Raw genomic sequence first — 16,795 nt, 5'->3', positions numbered from 1 at the left:
CTACCTATAAAGTTTATTTTTGTTTCGCTCTGATATTGATTAAAAGTCTACCTTTTCTATTTAAAAGTTATTTAAACAACCTTATTATATATATATATACATATATATATATTGCATATATATATACATATATATATATATTGCATATATATATACATATATATATTATATATATATATAATATATATATATATACATATATATTACATATATATATATATATATATATACTAGCATTTCAGCCCGGCGTTTCCCGGGTGTTTGGATATGTGTGTGTATATATATATATATATATATATATATATATATATATATATATATATATATATATATATACTAACATTTCAGCCCGGCGTGGCCCGGGTGTTTGGATATGTGTGTTGAGTAAACAAAAAAGTGGTAGTAGAAAAGCAGGCTCGAACCTGTACAGCGAAGGACAAAGAACGGGGAAAAAAAAGCTGACATCTTTGTCCTTACGACCACCGCCAAACCGGAAGTGACGTAAGTTTTAATTAACGCTAGACAATAGAAAGGAGAGGATGACTTGCAAAAATATCGGCGTAAAAAGCGACCCCCCCTGTAGAAAAGTGTCTAGTTGAAGGTGAAGATATTAATGTTTTTAACCAATTTTTTTCGATATTTGTCGTCTGAAAGTTCAAACTTTAAAACGATTCTAATCTTGTAAAAATCCGTCGTTTCTGTCTTATGCAGACATGCAAACATACATACATAAATACATTTAAAGATTGATAACTAAAAATTTTCGACCCAAACCGATTAAAAACTTGCCCTATCTCTGAATAACCTTTATGTAAAATTTCAAATGTTTAGACCAGAAAGTGTCGAAGTAATTTATTAGAAACCGCAGAGGTCAATTTTTTTTAACGTTGACCCCTATTATGACCCCTTAACATTTATTGTTTCGGGTTCAAATCAATTTATAAAGTTAAAAAATAAAATTTCAAGTGTTTAGACCCAAAATTGTCGGAGGAGTTTGGTAGAGTTCTCAAAGGTCAAATCGTTGAACTTTGACTCCTTAACAGCCAAATTTCTGGCCGAAACCGAATCACGCAGATTTTCTTAAATCTCAGTACCCTGTATATAAAATTTCGAATCTAGACTATAGATTTAAAAAGTTATTGCGTAGGGAAATGTACACAGACACTCACACATAGACACACACACAGACACGTTCACTTCTATAGATATACTGACATTGGTGCCGGGCGTTGCCCGGGTATTTGGAGGTGCATGCTGAGCAAAAAAAAAAAAACACAAAACAAAAAAAAACGGTCAATTTTTAAAATTTGACCCCTATTATGACCCCTTAACATCTATTGTTTTGGGTTCAAATCCAGTTATTAAGTTAGATCCATGTCCAAGGAAATTTCAAGTGTTTAGAACCAAAATTGTCGGAGGAGTTTGGTAGAGTTCTCAAAGGTCAAATCGTTGAACTTTGACCCCTTAACAACCAAATTTCTGGCCGAAAACCGATCACATCGATTTTCCCAAATCTCAGTACCCTGTATATCAAATTTTGAGTCTGTAGACTAGAAATTGACAGAGGTATTGCGTAAGGAAATGTACACACACACACACACACACACACACAGATACACAGACAGACAGACACGTTAACTTTCATATATATACTAGCATGGGTGGCCGGCATTGCCCGGGTGTTTGGAGGTGTATGTTGAGCAAAAAACAAACAAACAAACAAAAAATAACGGTCAATTTTTCTAACTATGACCCCTATTATGACCCCTTAACATTTATTGTTTGGGCTCAAATCAAGTTATTAAGTTAGAGCCATGCCCAAGGAATCTATATCTAAAATTTCAAATGTTTAGACCCAAAATTGTCGGAGAAGTTGGGTAGAGTTCTCAAAGGTCAAATCGTTGAACTTTGACCCCTTAATAGCCAAATTTCTCGCCGAAAACCGATCATATCGATTTTTCCAAATCTCAGTACCCTGTATATCAAATTTCGCGTCTGTAGACTAAAAATTGACAGAGTTATTGCGTAGGGAAATGTACAGACAGACCCACAGACAGACAGACCCACAGAGACGTTCACTTATATATATATATATATATATATATATATATATATATATATATATATACATATATATATGTTGTTTTGAAAAAAGAAAAACCGAATGAATTTATAAAATGGTGACCAACGTTTCGTCCGTATTGCAGGATATTAAAAGGAAAAATGCAGAAGAAGAAAAACGATCATAGACCATACGTAAGTGAAAAGGAAACAGTGTTAGAATCCTACCCATAACGGGAAAGCTTCTATAAATTTGTACGCTAAACGTTCTTGTTTCGAATCTTGCGAATGGTATACAAATGATATTTTCTTATAACTTTTGAAATAGCTACTATACGGCGGGCGACCTGCTATTATACTTATAAAATAGTTTTTTCTCGCTCTGGCATTGATATAAAAAGCCTACTTTTTCTTTTTAAAAATTATTAAAACAAACTTCTTAATATTATTCTGTTATTGGCTCCTGGAAAATACCGAATAGCTTGCTCATGGCCGATTATAAGCGTATAATTTTGTAGAAATTTCAATACTAGAAACAATATTATCGAAGCGAAACAGTTATTTTAAGTTGAGAAAATATTCACGTTAAAATAGTTACCCGGAATTTTTTACTTAAGAAAAGGAATTTAATAAGTAAAAATAAGCACGGATGACTACGTGACAGAGATCAGACGATGGTCGTGTTGTGATACGTGTTGAGGACGTCATTTGGAGGGGGGAGGTTCTGAGACACGTAGAAATTAGTCAGGCTTGGCAGTCAGAGTTTATAGACGCAGTCGGCAGTCAGATGGAGAGATACGGTCCACTGACTGTAATAGCTCCGAGCAAGGGAGACTGTTGGAAAATGTCGATAGTTGAGATGTAAAAATCTAAGACCAACATGCAGCTTTCCAATGGAGAATATCGGTAAATAAAGTATTTTGCCTATATTGTAAACACTGTCTATATTTTGCCTATATTGCAAACACTGTCTATATTTTGTCTATATTGTAAACACTGTCTGTATTTTGTCTATATTGTAAACACTGTTTGTATTTTGTCTATATTGTAAATACTGTCTATATTTTGTCTATATTGTAAACACTGTCTATATTTTGTCTATATTGTAAACACTGTCTATATTTTGTCTATATTGTAAACACTGTCTATATTTTGCCTATATTGTAAATACTGTCTATATTTTGTCTATATTGTAAACACTGTCTATATTTTGTCTATATTGTAAACACTGTCTATATTTTTCCTATATTGTAAACACTGTTTGTATTTTGTCTATATTGTAAGCACTGTCTATATTTTGCCTATATTGTAAATACTGTCTGTATTTTGTCTATATTGTAAACACTATCTATATTTTGTCTATATTGTAAACACTATCTATATTTTGTCTATATTGTAAACACTCTGTATTTTGCCTATATTGTAAACACTGTCTATATTGTAAATACTGTCTGTATTTTGTCTATATTGTAAACACTGTCTATATTTTGTCTATATTGTAAACACTGTCTGTATTTTGTCTATATTGTAAACACTGTCTATATTTTGTCTATATTGTAAATACTGTCTATATTTTGTCTATATTGTAAATACTGTCTATATTTTGTCTATATTGTAAACACTGTCTGTATTTTGTCTATATTGTAAGCACTGTCTATATTTTGCCTATATTGTAAATACTGTCTGTATTTTGTCTATATTATAAATACTGTCTATATTTTGTCTATATTGTAAACACTGTCTATATTCTGTTATACTAACATGGGTGCCCGGCGGAGGTATGTGTTGAGCAAAATAAAAATAAAAAAAAGATAGTATTAGGTAGACAGACTTGAACCCGTACCGCGAAGAAGGAAAATAACCTGAAAAAAAACGTGACGTCTTATCCGTTGCACCCGTTACCAAAACGGAAGTGTCGAAGGTTTAAATTAAGGTCAGTCAATGTAAAAGAGGGGATAACTTTTGAAAATATCGGCGAATAAAACGACCCCTCCTTGTAGGAAAGTGCCCAGTTGAGGGTGAAGTAATTAATGTTTTATACCAATTTTTCGATATTTGTCGTCCGAAGGGTTGAGCTTCAAAACGATACCGATCTCGTAAAAATCTGTCAGCTTTGTAGAAAGTTTTAGGCATACATACATACATACATTTAAACAGGTGAGATTTTTGTTACAGATGTCTTGTTTACTAGACGATCACATATACACTTCCAAAAAAAAAAAAAAAAAATATATATATATATATATATATATATATATATATATATATATACTCAACATCTTAGAAACAATTACACTTCATCTTTTCTGCCCTTGTTCAGTAGAGAAGAAATACTTCATGACAGACAATTTTAATTTTTGTACCTATCCAGAGTGCCAACATTAAAAACCGACCTTGTGTCTAACTCTGTCCTCGTGGAGAAACAAGTAAATAGGAACAATTATATATATATATATATATATATATATATATATATTACACGTCAAACAGAAAATAGGCACATTCATATATGATTGTAAATGTATGAACACATTATAAAGTCGACTGTACAACAATATAACTAGTCACAGATCTTTGAGCGACTACATGACGCTTAACTAATTTGCATATTCCTTTAAAAAACGAGCATAAATTTATTACTTACTGATTTTTTAAGATTTCTTATTATTATTTATCTCTCCCAATATCCTCTCTGAATATTTGGTCTACAGACTTGAAATTTCGTATATAGGATATTTGGACCCTGGGAACATTTTCGATTTGGTTTTTAACATGTAAAAATAGCTGCTAAGGTGTATAATTAAAAAAAAAACAGTTGAATGTGACGTGAGTAAATCGACTAACTTCAAAGCATTCGTATATACAGATTTTTAGCTTGAAGTTGTTTAATTTTTAGAAGCTCTTTTTTTTAACTATCCGATAATATCTAAGCCGTACTGATGGAGGCTGAAGCGATAAATGACGATTAAGGCTGAAGCGATAAATGACGACTAAGGCTAAAGAGATGACTGCTTTGGTTTCTATTAGGTTTCTAATGGCGACGAAGTCATTTTTTGACTTTTGAAATCATCTCTATGAATAATATTTTGATTGCAGAAATTCTTCTCTGGACTCAAATACCGTAGGTTTGCAACAACAGATGCCACATGCAAATTCAATACGTCTACACTGACAGCCACTATCTTATGCAACTTATGACCACCATTCCTGCCACATTCAGTCGTGATAATAACATGTTACATTACACCCGATGAGCAGCACCATCGCAATCGCCATACTCTACAGAGGAAGCAGTTCCTGTTTTTCTCTCTCAATATTTAGTGCTTTCACCACTAACAGTTGAGACCGGATCAAATTCTATATTTTTCTAAGCTGATGTGCTTGCACCGCCATTAACTAGTTATTATACAATATGGCGTCGCTCTCTACAGAATAAATTCGTGCTAAAAAACTAATTAAATTAAACATATTAAGCGATTGTCGTCGTTGGGTACATATTAGAATTGTGCTGAAAAAAATAAACATATTAACCGATTGTCGTCGCTCCCTGCATATTGCAATCATATAAAAAAAACAAACAAAATTAAACATATTAACTGATTAGAGTTGCTCTATATAGAAGACAATAACTTTGTTTTTTGGTTTATTTTTTTCGTGGATAAATTTTTAGATTAGCTCCGCCTCAACAATTTTCTTTAACATGACGACTTTTATGGTTTTTCGACTATGCTGATTACGAAAATACTATTCAAATTTGATAGCGACAAGTACTTTTCGATGGTTAGAGGTGTCTATTCAGAAAGCCGTTCTAAACACGCGAAGGTTAGGGGTAACTATTCCGAAAGCCGTTCTTTACATGAGGAGGTTGGTGTTTGGCCACCAACAACAACCATACTTTACGAGGGGGAGGCAAACGTCAACTGGGCAACACCGGTTAACGGTTTCTGCTGGTTACCATATATATTGGGTACTATATAATAATCAATGGCGAATTTGCCCCAAAATAATAAATGCATGTACAAATATAGAGTATTTGGAACTGTAGTACATTTGGGTTTAAGCCGGTAAAATAACTGTAATTGAAAGCAAAAAAGGTTGACCTCGGCAAGGTAGTTCGAATAAAGCATTATTCCCTCTACACATGCGCAAACTTATGCATTCATAGCTCAAAGTCGCTTAATTTTAAACCTTACGTATCCATCTGTCTGTAGTTCAGACGGTAATGACGGTGGTGGTATAAATCTATCTATCTATCTATCTATCTATCTATCTATCTATCTATAAAAGTGAACGTGACTGTGTGTGTGTGTGTGTGTACATTTCCCTACGCAATAACTGTCAATTTTTAGACTACAGACTCGAAATTTGATATACAGGGTACTGAGATTTGGGAATATCTTTGTAATCCGTTTTCGGCCAGAAATTTGGCTATTAAGGGGTCAAAGTTCAACGATTTGACCTTCGGGAACTCTACCAAACTCCTCCGACAATTTTGTGTCTAAACACTTGAAATTTTAGACATAGGTTCCTTGGACATGGATCTAACTTAATAACTTGATTTGAGCCTCTAAAATTAAATGTTAAGCGGACATTATAGGGTTAAAGTTTAAAAAAATTTACTGCTTTTGTTATTTTTTTTTGCTCAACATACACCTCAAAACACCCGGGCAACGCCGGGCACCCGTGCTAGTATATCTATAAAAGTGAAAGTGTCTGTCTGTGTACATTTCTCTACAAAATAACTCCGTCAACTTTCAGTCTACAGACTCGAAATTTGATATATAGGGTACTGAGATTTGGGAAAATCGATGTGATCGGTTTTCGGCCAGAAATTTGGCTGTTAATGGATCAAAGTTCAACGATTTGACCTTCGAGACCTCTTCCAAACTCCTCCGCCAATTTTGGTTCTAAACACTTGAAATTTTAGATATATGTTCCTTGTACATGGATCTAACTTAACAAATTTTTTGTAGCCTAAAACAATAGATGTTAAGGGGTCATAATAGGGGTCAAAGTTTTAAAAAATTTTAATTCTGCGGTCTCTACCAAAAGACAATTTCTGGTCTAAACATTTAAAAATTACATAAAGAGTATTCAGAGATAGGGCAAGCTTTTTAATCGGTTTGGGTCGAAAATTTGAGCTACAAATATATAAATCTACATGTGTATGTTTGCATGTCAACCTAAAACTTTCGACGGAGGCGACAGATTTTCACAAGATCAGTATCGTTTTGAAGTTCGACCCTTCAGACAACAAATACCGAAAAATTGTCTAAAAACATTAATTTTTTCACCTTCAACCGGCCACTTTTCTACAGGGAGGGGTTGCTTTTTTTTCGCTGATATTTTCGAAAGTCATCCCCCCTTTTCGATTGTCTAGCCTTAATTTAAATCTACGTCACTTCCGGTTTGGCGGTGGTCGTAACAGCAAAGGTGTCACGTTTTTTTTTCACGTTCTTTTCCTGCTTTGCGGTACGGGTTCGAGCCTGCCTTCCTACTACCACTTTTTTCTTAACATACACTTCCAAACACTCGAGCGACGCCGGGCACCCATGCTAGTAGCAACTAAGGCTAGAATGTTGAACAATCTAGTTTCGGTTCCAGCGAATTTTACCGAACACATAATCTTTTATAACTTTTGGAATCATTGCAATATATTTGATAATAATCAATAGAGAATTGGCTCTATAATAATGAATTAGAAATTTTCATGAAGGGATTGATATGCCCCTCTTTAGTCCTTTCTAGAAAATTAAAATAAAATAAATATAATTCATATTATCCAACTTTACCAGCTATGGTTCAACATTTATAATGATTGGTTAATAAGTTTCGGACTTAATCATGTACGTACAAATCAATAAACATGTACACATTATTAATGTTATATAATTGCATTCAATTTCAAACTGACTCTTTAATAATGATAAAATTCTATGCATTAACACATTTTCTACAAGAAAAATTGTTCTGCATTTATTAGAATGATTGCGAAAATAATAAAAATAAGGCAAACCGAAAGAATATTTTTATTGCTGATGAAATAAAAAGAAATTTGTTTTCATGTCACATGTATCATATATTAATGGCTAATTTAATGATTTCTTTTAAGTGATTGTTTTCGATTAATTGAACACAAGTTGATATTTCTGTACAAAATTCTACATAAAAAGACATAATCCCTTATGATATTGGTAATTAGTTTAATAGAATTAAAATGAAATCTTTCTTGGGCTTTGTACTCTTTCTTTTCATTCCCGCATTTTATCCGTAATTATCCGATGCGTAATCAACCTTAATAACTAAAATAAACTGTGTTAATAAGTAAATAAGCATTCAGCATAAGGGCGTCTATTCGTCCATTAAAGGTGCAAAAATAAGTAAATTATAATTAAATAAAAATTAAAAAAAACAACAGTTAAAAAGTGGCGGACGTATGTACAAGCAGAAATAATATCATATTGATGGTGAGAAAAGAACATTGCATTTAGAAACAGAGTAAATTAAATAATTTATTACGTCGGGGTCACCATGTTGTGGGATTTGTTAGTATGATTGAGATGATTTTTTGAGTTTAAGATAGACATATTATAGTAGCATCTGTATTCATCTGACTGGACTTGATTGAGATAATAATAATAATAATAATAATAATAATAATAATAATAATAATAAAAAGAAGAAGGAAAAGAATTCCATATAAAATTATCACCATCCTCTCCACCATGAAATCAACTTTATTTAACAATTTCGTCAGACGGAATAGAAAGCAGAAATAGAACTGGTTAGGCCGGCGGACATTGGCTATAGAAAAAGAATGCAGTTGTAGACGCACTGGCTAAAGAATAGAGAAATGAACAAATACAAATGGAAAAATAAATAAAACCGCTTCTATTTGTAATGAAACGAAAATAAGTTCTTTTTTTTTTTTAGATGGGAAAATGTACATGAACAAATCAATCAGCCAAGAAGAAAGAAATACGTGCCTAAATACAATGAGAAAACAAACAACTATTTCTGATGAAAAAGAACGTAAATTGTTCTAAAACGCAGATAAATAAACTTGTATGGCAAAGAGAAAATATAGAAACATTAGTACAAGCCCCAAACAAATAAACTCTTTATTAGTTGAAAAATTATAAATCATAAAAGGTCTATCAATTCAAAGAGGTGAAAGTCTTACTAGTTCTAGTCTCGTCTGTTTAGATATTTTCTGACTGACGTTTCCTTTTTTCTTTCTCTTCTTCTTCTTCTTCTTCTTCTTCTTCTTCTTCTTCTTCTTCTTCTTCTTCTTCCTGTGTGCACTTCTTGTACTTCTTCCTATTTTCATTTCAATTGTTATATTGCTTATTAGTTTACCAGAATCCAAATTTTCATTACTATTCATGGTTTTATACTTTCTCTTCTCCTTCTCATAATGTCTCCCTTTCCAATACACTTCCGCTTATCATAACGTTCTCTCTATAAAAGAGGACGTTTACCACCACTTCCTCATCTGTCATGAAGTAAGTGGGATACCATGCTTCTTTTTCTTATTCGTTTATTTAAACGCTTCCCATTCTAAACAGGATTTAACAGAATATAATCTCGCACCCAAAGCAATGCTTGGCACTCCCTCCGCAGTCTTTATGTTGACGCACTTTTATTTCTATCTTTACATTTTTAGTGCTTCTGTCCTTTTAAACTCAGTGGACTAATCTCAAATGTTAAACAGAATCCGTCAGTTATCAGTTTCTTAGATTATTGCACTCTTTAACCTCATCGTAGTATGCAATATCGGACGGTTGCGCCCAATCATCTTCTACAATTTGGAATTCGCCAACCTCTCCTCGTTATTATTCACTGATATCATTCTCGGGTGACTTTACTCATGCGTAAAAATCATTCTTTACGGTATTATTTCTTCTTTTGTCCGACATTAGGCGGTATGTTGTACCAAACTGTACCTTCTCCTGGCGATACTCTTCTAATCCCGTACTCTTTTCCTGTTTGATGGTGTTGCTTTACTATGCAATTTACCATTGGTCTGTTCGTAAACGTGCAATCCATTCATGTATTTCATTTTTGAAACATGAATTGGAAGAGTTCTGAGCAAAACTTAAACCATTATTTATTGCTTCCTACACCAGAATGCCTTTATCAGGAATTCTCCAATGCTTTTGCAGCCGCAAAAGAAGTTTCTCTACTCAATCTCCTCCAAAGAACAGGTCACCCAGATCCACAGTCAACCATCAACAAGTATAAACCCTCGCGATAAGACGTGATATAAATTACCTAATTTTAAACTGTCTGCAATGCTGATCATTTACAGCTTCGAAAAAGTATTATTTCTCCGCTATTGGATTCATGTGTATAATTCGATTGTGTTGGTCATACATTCCAGTTATCGCTGGTCTGAACTTCGCCCCGTAATACCTTCGTATATTACATTTTGAAACATGTTTTAGAGGAGTTCTATTGAAATACCGAGTCATTGCTCAGTACAACCGACACCAACTGACTCCCTTCAAGAATTACATTTTCCATTATTTCTCTAATCGTGATCATCCTGTTAACATGCAAGTCTTTCCATATCGTCAGTCATCCAGGTGCACGTTTAATGAACGATGCGTACTTATTCACGTTATAATAAGGTGTATCAATAGCTAACCCCGCCTGTAAATCTGAGGTCTCAAGGATAATGCACCGTCAATCGATTAACACTGATACAGTTTCTGAAAACCCAGAGTAGTACATTGATTTTTATTTGTTAGTTCATGAAAATGTATAATAAATAAAAAAATTGCTACATTTGATGGATAAGATTAAAATGTGTTTCTGAACTTTATTTTAACATAAGTAAAAGTGATGTTTTTCTATCAGACAAGTTGAAAATCAAACAAGATGATCTGCCATCGATGAAATCATTATTCACATATAAATACTATGATTTTATTCACAATACTCTTCCTCTGATCGGTGATTAAAAAAATTGTTAACAAACAAAAAATATAAATATAGTTCTCTTCGAAAGAAAACAAAACCAGTTAAAGAGAATAAATGAAAATAGAATAATGGTGTTTACTTGTGATTAAAATGTAAAGAAAATTATTTGGAAAAGTAACTAAACAAAACATGCAATACAAAAACATATATTAGAATGAGAGAAATGCTAATGAACGATTTGTTTCTAATGAAATACAAAACAATTGTGGTAATGAGAATACGGTGACAATTTATAAATAGATAGAAAAGAGAAAAGATATATATTTTGTCATTAATCAGATTGCTTTAAAAGGTAAAAAAAAATTAACACTTAAAACAGTTAGAAATATACGAACAAAATTATTCAAAAATGAAAAAAAAACATTGACAAATAAAAAGAAAAATAGTAGTTTTGAAGCTAAAATACATGGAATGGTTAATAAACAGAGCAATATATAAAAATAAGAAATTGAGAAAAGAACAATAAATAGTTTTTCTTTTAAGTAAGAAAACTAACATAAAATGATGCATAAAATTGAGCACAAAAACAAGGGAGGATATAGGTAAACATTCTATTTGTCATTAATACAAAGAATATTGTTTAGAAATGTAAATAAGTTGAATAGTGTATCTTATGACATTGTAAAAATATAAAAAATAAAAAATATAATATTTCATTTTATTCCAAAGAAAAATTTATACAATAAAGGTTAAAGGAAGATATAAAATGTTGCACTAATATAAAATGTTACCCAATCATAAAATATAAAATGTTGCACAAATATAAAATATAAAATGTTGTACAATTATAAAATATAAAATGTTGCACAATCATAAAATATAAAATGTTGAACAATCATAAAATATAAAATATTGCACAAACATAAAATATAAAATGTTGCACAATCATAAAATATAAAATGTTGCACAAACATAAAATATAAAATGCTGCACAAACATAAAATATAAAATGTTGCACAATCATAAAATATAAAATGCTGCACAATCATAAAATCTAAAATGTTGCACAAACATAAAATATAAAATGCTACACAAACATAAAATATAAAATGTTGCACAAACATAAAATATAAAATATTGCACAAACATAAAATATAAACTGTTGGACAATCATAAAATATAAAATGTTGTACAATCATAAAATATAAAATGTGGCACAAACATAAAATATAAAATGTTGCCCAATCATAAAATATAAAATGTTGCACAATCATAAAATATAAAATGTTGCACAAACATAAAATATAAAATATTGCCCAATCATAAAATATAAAATGTTGTACAAACATAAAATATAAAATGTTGCACAAATATAAAATATAAAATGTTGCACAAATATAAAATGTTGCCGAATCATAAAATATAAAATGTTGCACGAATATAAAATATAAAATGTTCTACAAACATAAAATACAAAATGTTGCACAATCATAAAATATATAATGTTGCACAAACATAAAATATAAAATGTTGCACAAACATAAAATATAAAATGTTGTACAATTATAAAATATAAAATGTTGCACAAACGTTAAAGATAAAATGTTGCACAAACATAAAAGATGTTTATGAGTGAAGAAAAATATATAGTTTGAAAAGTAAATCATTTGAAGAGAAAATATGAATTAATTAAAAATATTAAGCAACAAATAAATTATTTTATCTTAATAAAAAGTAAAGTAAAAATCATAAACAGCATAAATAAACTTTGTAGAAAACATAAAGACTTGTATTTTTGAATATAAAGTCGTGATGAGTAATTTGACCAGTTAACATAAGTATTAATAAGAGCGAAAGCTAAAACAGTTTCGGTAAAATGGATGAAAAGGCACACAAAGATGGAGGGAAAATGTGTTTTTCTAAAAGGTCAATAGCTTAATATAAATAAATACGCTACTCGTCCTTGGTGAAATGATTTCATACACGTGCAGTCAATTACCTAATAATACCCGTCCTAGTTTAGGTAAAATATTCTTTTGCTCGAAATAGCAAATAATACATAGACATTAAAAATTCCTCTACCCTAAGAATAACAGATATATTAAAAATCAACTTCAATTTTCTCATTTTTTTATACGGTCCAGAGCATCACCAGGTAGCTCTGCTAGTATAAAATAAATTAGAGAAAGATGAACGCTTTTTATTTTAGCGAAAAAATAAATATTTTAGAATAGACAAAACTTGATACAAATATTATATGTGTATGAAAAGATAGAGAAAAATTCAGAAAAAGTAAATTATTTAAAAATGTATAAAAATTTGAAATGTAAAATGATTAGAAAAATGTAAAAAGAAATCAACTTTTTATTCTTATGCAAACAAATAATAACAAAAGTCTTTAGTTTATAATTTAATAGAAAATAAATTGTCTTGAGAAGTGAAACAGTTAACGTGAATGGAATAGACAGAATTGTATACAGAATTTTCTTTATGAGTAAAAATGAGAATACACTGTTTAAAAAATAAATATTTTCCACAAAAAATGAAACGAGAAAATACATGAGAATTAAAACATAAATGGAGGTGGACATTATATTTTGATAAAAATATCATAAAAGCTTATAAAATGTACACAAACTATGCAAAAGTAAACATATCAAATAGAAATAACGTATTTTTTAAACAGAATGTAAACAGTTGTCAAGAAAAAGCTATTCTTACAGAAAAAAAATATAAGGAGAAAATATAAAAGTTGGATGAAAATCATAAATCAAATAACCTCGTTAATTTTGATTGAAAAGTAAAATAACTAAATGAAATGGACAAATCTGAAAATATATATATATATATATATATATATATATATATATTTATTTATAAATATAGTTCTCTTCTAAAGAAAACAAAACCAGTTAAAGTGAATAAATGAAAATAGAATAATGGTGTTTACTTGTGATTAAAATGTAAAGAAAATTATTTGGAAAAGTAACTAAACAAAACATGCAATACAAAAACATATATTAGAATGAGAGAAATGCTAATGAACGATTTGTTTCTAATGAAATACAAAACAATTGTGGTAATGAGAATACGGTGACAATTTATAAATAGATAGAAAAGAGAAAAGATATATATTTTGTCATTAATCAGATTGCTTTAAAAGGTAAAAAAAAATTAACACTTAAAACAGTTAGAAATATACGAACAAAATTATTCAAAAATGAAAAAAAAACATTGACAAATAAAAAGAAAAATAGTAGTTTTGAAGCTAAAATACATGGAATGGTTAATAAACAGAGCAATATATAAAAATAAGAAATTGAGAAAAGAACAATAAATAGTTTTTCTTTTAAGTAAGAAAACTAACATAAAATGATGCATAAAATTGAGCACAAAAACAAGGGAGGATATAGGTAAACATTCTATTTGTCATTAATACAAAGAATATTGTTTAGAAATGTAAATAAGTTGAATAGTGTATCTTATGACATTGTAAAAATATAAAAAATAAAAAATATAATATTTCATTTTATTCCAAAGAAAAATTTATACAATAAAGGTTAAAGGAAGATATAAAATGTTGCACTAATATAAAATGTTACCCAATCATAAAATATAAAATGTTGCACAAATATAAAATATAAAATGTTGTACAATTATAAAATATAAAATGTTGCACAATCATAAAATATAAAATGTTGAACAATCATAAAATATAAAATATTGCACAAACATAAAATATAAAATGTTGCACAATCATAAAATATAAAATGTTGCACAAACATAAAATATAAAATGCTGCACAAACATAAAATATAAAATGTTGCACAATCATAAAATATAAAATGCTGCACAATCATAAAATCTAAAATGTTGCACAAACATAAAATATAAAATGCTACACAAACATAAAATATAAAATGTTGCACAAACATAAAATATAAAATATTGCACAAACATAAAATATAAACTGTTGGACAATCATAAAATATAAAATGTTGTACAATCATAAAATATAAAATGTGGCACAAACATAAAATATAAAATGTTGCCCAATCATAAAATATAAAATGTTGCACAATCATAAAATATAAAATGTTGCACAAACATAAAATATAAAATATTGCCCAATCATAAAATATAAAATGTTGTACAAACATAAAATATAAAATGTTGCACAAATATAAAATATAAAATGTTGCACAAATATAAAATGTTGCCGAATCATAAAATATAAAATGTTGCACGAATATAAAATATAAAATGTTCTACAAACATAAAATACAAAATGTTGCACAATCATAAAATATATAATGTTGCACAAACATAAAATATAAAATGTTGCACAAACATAAAATATAAAATGTTGTACAATTATAAAATATAAAATGTTGCACAAACGTTAAAGATAAAATGTTGCACAAACATAAAAGATGTTTATGAGTGAAGAAAAATATATAGTTTGAAAAGTAAATCATTTGAAGAGAAAATATGAATTAATTAAAAATATTAAGCAACAAATAAATTATTTTATCTTAATAAAAAGTAAAGTAAAAATCATAAACAGCATAAATAAACTTTGTAGAAAACATAAAGACTTGTATTTTTGAATATAAAGTCGTGATGAGTAATTTGACCAGTTAACATAAGTATTAATAAGAGCGAAAGCTAAAACAGTTTCGGTAAAATGGATGAAAAGGCACACAAAGATGGAGGGAAAATGTGTTTTTCTAAAAGGTCAATAGCTTAATATAAATAAATACGCTACTCGTCCTTGGTGAAATGATTTCATACACGTGCAGTCAATTACCTAATAATACCCGTCCTAGTTTAGGTAAAATATTCTTTTGCTCGAAATAGCAAATAATACATAGACATTAAAAATTCCTCTACCCTAAGAATAACAGATATATTAAAAATCAACTTCAATTTTCTCATTTTTTTATACGGTCCAGAGCATCACCAGGTAGCTCTGCTAGTATAAAATAAATTAGAGAAAGATGAACGCTTTTTATTTTAGCGAAAAAATAAATATTTTAGAATAGACAAAACTTGATACAAATATTATATGTGTATGAAAAGATAGAGAAAAATTCAGAAAAAGTAAATTATTTAAAAATGTATAAAAATTTGAAATGTAAAATGATTAGAAAAATGTAAAAAGAAATCAACTTTTTATTCTTATGCAAACAAATAATAACAAAAGTCTTTAGTTTATAATTTAATAGAAAATAAATTGTCTTGAGAAGTGAAACAGTTAACGTGAATGGAATAGACAGAATTGTATACAGAATTTTCTTTATGAGTAAAAATGAGAATACACTGTTTAAAAAATAAATATTTTCCACAAAAAATGAAACGAGAAAATACATGAGAATTAAAACATAAATGGAGGTGGACATTATATTTTGATAAAAATATCATAAAAGCTTATAAAATGTACACAAACTATGCAAAAGTAAACATATCAAATAGAAATAACGTATTTTTTAAACAGAATGTAAACAGTTGTCAAGAAAAAGCTATTCTTACAGAAAAAAAATATAAGGAGAAAATATAAAAGTTGGATGAAAATCATAAATCAAATAACCTCGTTAATTTTGATTGAAAAGTAAAATAACTAAATGAAATGGACAAATCTGAAAATATATATATATATATATATATATATATATATATATATATATTTATTTATAAATATAGTTCTCTTCTAAAGAAAACAAAACCAGTTAAAGTGAATAAATGAAAATAGAATAATGGTGTTTACTTGTGATTAAAATGTAAAGAAAATTATTTGGAAAAGTAACTA

The sequence above is a fragment of the Euprymna scolopes genome, chromosome 19, assembly GCF_053919585.1.
Source record: "Euprymna scolopes isolate OS-2025 chromosome 19, ASM5391958v1, whole genome shotgun sequence".
NCBI classification, from domain to species: Eukaryota; Metazoa; Mollusca; class Cephalopoda; order Sepiida; family Sepiolidae; genus Euprymna; species Euprymna scolopes.
Note: the sequence above shows the minus strand (reverse complement) of the source record.